This window comes from Cucumis melo, chromosome 3 (genome assembly GCF_025177605.1).
Source record: "Cucumis melo cultivar AY chromosome 3, USDA_Cmelo_AY_1.0, whole genome shotgun sequence".
NCBI lineage: Eukaryota > Viridiplantae > Streptophyta > Magnoliopsida > Cucurbitales > Cucurbitaceae > Cucumis > Cucumis melo.
Genome location: NC_066859.1, coordinates 8523691 through 8528086, shown reverse-complemented (window position 1 = coordinate 8528086; position 4396 = coordinate 8523691). Strand labels below are relative to the sequence as shown.

Genomic DNA, 4396 nt, shown 5'->3' with positions numbered 1-4396 from the left:
GCTGAAGAGCTTTGACACTCATCCTCACTTTTTTTACACAGACAAATAAAAAGGAAATATATTGATAAGTTTCATATTGCTTTTCTTTTTTTTTTTTCCTTCTCAAAATCAATTTATTTGACAACTTTTCTAAATACTGCTTGATTTATTTTCTTGTTATTTACCATTCATTAAAGGTAAAAACCCAAAGTAAGTTTTTAAGAGAGGAATGATATAGAAGATTATTGGAGATTATCAAATATTGGAGATGTTTTGTTAATATATATTATTTCTTAATGGTTTTTTCTAGTACAACTGTTCAAAAAATCTTTCAGTCCTTGAGTTTTTTCCATTGTATTTATCTCTAGAAAGTACGGTTCAACTTAGCTTTGAGAAATTGTTTAATTTGGTCTTTTGAGTTTCTTTGTTCCATAGGACCCTGTTCCATAAAAGTTCAAATACCAGATTTGGTGGATCTAAATAGATAAAAAGGGTAATTTACCCAGCTCTTATGATAAAAGTCTTGGTCTAACAGAAACTCATCACCATTCTAAAATATATTGTATGGAAAAGGTGGAGCAAATCAAGGTGAAGAAAGAAGGGAGGATTTGAGTATCAGATAATGTTGGTGGTGCTTTGTCCACCAACCATTCCTGGCCTTTGTGGACTCATTATTTTTAGAGTACATTTCTGTTTGGATGGTTTATTGAGGGGGGGCACTACTGGCCAACAAGAGGTAGAAAATTAAGGACCCAAAAGCCTGAATAATTGGCCGTTTCTACTTTTTATTTGTTTGGCATTTGCGTGATTCTCTCTTCCTTTTATGGCACATGAATTCGGCAATATCCTGAACCCTCACCCCTCCTCACTTTTCGTCTTCTCGCATCTAATATAGGTGATTTGTTGTGATCTCTTGACCCACGTACACACAAAACAAAACCGAGAACATGGTCTATATTCCCTTCTAGTTTACTCACTTTGATATTTTGTTTGGATTTGATTCTTACTTTTGAATTTTGTGTTCCAGTCTTTCAGTTTGAAATTTTTTGTATTCATCCTTGAACTTTGCATCAAAATTATATTTTAATTATTTAAAGTTATTTAAAGCCTTGGATTTGTTATTATAGTTAGTGCTTGGGGTGCAAGCTATTTTAGTTTGGATTATAAATGATGGGTAAAAAATAGTTTACACTTTTAAAGTTAGAAGTGAGTCATAATAACGACTATTAGAATAGAAAATTCAAACATTTGAGTAGGATACAAGTATACAAGCTTTTGTATACAAGTATACAAGTATACAAGTATACAAGTATACAAGTATACAATTAACAGCAGACACACAGTAATGACATAGGCGATAAAAGCTTTTGTCCAAGCTTTCCCTAAAAATGGAGAAAAGGAAAAATTCTACACTTTTGGCTGAAGATTTGATAACATGTTCTACTCAATAAAAATAACATCTTATTTTTTATTTAATATTTTTGGTTCATTTTCTATAAAATGTTTTGAGGTGATTATTTTAGTCCTTTTGTTTTATTTTTAAGAGATGGAAATACATTTTAATTAAAGTTAGGAGGACTAAAATAAATAAAAACTAAAGTAGGAGGACCGAAATATATACAGTAGCAGCTTCAATTTGCTGTTCATTTCCCTTTTCTCCCTTCAACAACTGTCTCTAATAAATCCTAACCTTTTTCTTTCTTTCTTTCTTTCTTTCTTTCTTTCTTTCTTTCTTTCTTCTGTCGTTAAGTCAACAAAGCTAGATATTGATTGTGATGTATTACAATTACTACAGTTTACAACATGTACGATTCTAGAATTATCCTCCAAAGGTTTACAACTTGAATACACATTTAGACAGTAGGATATATATATATGAGCCATCGTTTTAGACTGTGTGTTTGGAAATGAATTTATAAAATGCTTGTTATTAGATTTTTGGTCCAAATACGTAGGATATGCATGGGAGTAATATTACCTAAATCTACTTTTGAATTGACCAATAAAGGAAATGTTGTTAAAATTGATTTTAGACAAATATAAAATCATATAGAACTTATTTTCATCCATTGGTTTGATAAACGAGATAATTTTAGTGGGGTGATTATAAATTATTGTGAAAGAAACAAACTATTCATTCATTAGTTTGGGTTAATGTTTTGATTATTGTTATTTGTTGTTGGCAAGTTAAAATGTTCTTGCACTCTGAAGTTGATTAATATCAGAATTTGAAGTCAAGATGGCTATTAAAATCTTTGCTTGCTTGCTCGTTCACATTAGTTTCCAATCTTCATACTTTTACTAGGTCTTCAACGAAAAAGGTTGGTCTATGATACAGTGAAGGTTCAAGTGGAATAACAATAATAATTAAAAAAAAAACATGCTTAGGACCAAATTTATGGATTTGGATAAAAGAAGGCATCTTTTTCATAGACTTTTTTGGGTTAAAATTTGTCTATTGGGTTAAAATTTGTGTTGGATCAAGTTATAAAAGGACCTTGTCTTAACAGGATTACCTATATATCCTGACCAACCATGATTACCCAACCTAGTCAAGTAGTTTCTTAACAGGACTTTGCCTTGCCTTTTGCTTCCCATGCAAATGGGATTACCTTGTCTCAAAATAATCAAAATATTTATGTTGTGACGATTAATTAATAAGAGTACTATCTATGGCTCGGGAGAGATTGTTGTTGCTGAAGGAAGATGGTCTTCTAATGATCCAACTGCTATGGTCCATCATATTCCTATTGGTCCACATGCAATTAGAGTATGGATTGATGTAGCAAAGAAACCAAACGCATATTTGTGGAGGCCAACATCAGAAATGACATGTATTGAAGAAGCTTTGGGAAGTACAGTTGCATGGCCATCTGATAAAGTGATCATTAGTATGTTGTCTAATTCTAATATTTTTTGTCTACATTTTTTAAAGATTTTCTATACTTGTTTAATTAATATATGTTTTACAAATTTATGTAGGTGAATGAAATGGAGTCGTCTTCACCAAAGGACTAAAGATTGCACACTTATGACGAACTTTGCTTGTAGACTTATGATGAACTTTATTTGTATTTTGAAGGTTAATTTGTGCGGTTCATACATTATTTACTAATATGTGTATTTTGATTGGTAATGTGTATGGTTGGTACATTTAGAATGACTACATTGTTTGGTAATTTTAGTACATTATGAATGGTTTTATAAATTTTTGAGAAAAATGTTACCTATATTTTGATTGGAAACGATTAAATAGCATTATTACTGAAAATCATAGCTATAAATACTATACTGTCGAAAAAGGCTATTATAGTTAAAAATTATAGTTATAAACAATATACTATAGCATCGACAAAATGCTATTATAACTGAAAATTATAGTTATAAATACTATATTATAGCTTCGAAAAAAGGCTATTATAGGTGAAAATTATAGTCATAAATACTATATTATAGCATCGAAAAAAGGCTATTATAGCTGAAAATTATAGTTATAAATACTATACTATAGCGTCGAGAAAGCGCTATTACATATTAAAGATAGCACATTATTTAAGCTATATTAACTTATTATAGCTCTAACGAAAAACGCTATCAAATGTTTTTATAGCAATGTATATAAGCTATATCTTCAAACTCTACGATAGCACTAGTTATAGCTTCGAGAAAACGCTATAAAAAGACCCAGACTTTTAATAACATGGGCTGTCAGGACTCTCGAAAAACGCTATAAAAAGTCTATTATAGCGTTTTTCGTTAGCTATCATTTATGTTATTTCTTGTAGTGCCAATTTGGTGTATTTCATCCAAAAATATTGGAACATGTTAATAAAATTGAGAATGAGTAAGGAGCCTACAAAAAGTAAGCCCCCGCACAAAGGTTTAGGTCGAGGTTAGCCTCAAAGTTATAGACAGACCTTGACCTTGAGGCAAAGATGACAATTGGACCAAATGGTACAGTTAGCTTTTTTCATGTACTCGTTTGTAATCTTGCTTGACTTCTTAAACTTGTTTCTTGCACATTTTATCTTTAGATGGGATTTGGCGGTCCTTGTCCTGGTTTTACCTTCACTATTTTTTTAGGCACAAAATTATCCATAATAATTTTCATGCACTTATTTTTGTTTAGAAAAACTAATATATTAGCTAATTTAACTTTTAATTCAATTGATAAGTATCATCTAACACTACGAGAGACGGGGTACTCCCGACATATAAAAATGTCGGAGAAATTGAAAAATCGTCGAGAAAAGATATGTCAATGTTTTTCGCGGCATTGGGCCACACATCGGAAAAAGTGAGTCGAGAGAGGCATTCCGACACGTAACCAACACGGCGTCGGGAATGCCTCCCAATGTCGTATTTTCCGACGCCATCGACGGCGTCGGGAATACTTCTCCTGACGTTGTTTTGGCGA

The 4396-nt window shown here is 31.5% G+C and overlaps 1 long non-coding RNA gene across 1 annotated transcript; it reads left to right on the top strand.

The window, feature by feature from the left end:
- Positions 1–330: 330 nt before the first annotated feature.
- LOC127148547 (uncharacterized) lies at positions 331–3187 on the top strand. Its single transcript, XR_007819596.1, has 2 exons — positions 331–2870; positions 2962–3187. It is a non-coding gene; the product is annotated as an uncharacterized LOC127148547 (long non-coding RNA).
- Positions 3188–4396: the final 1209 nt, after the last annotated feature.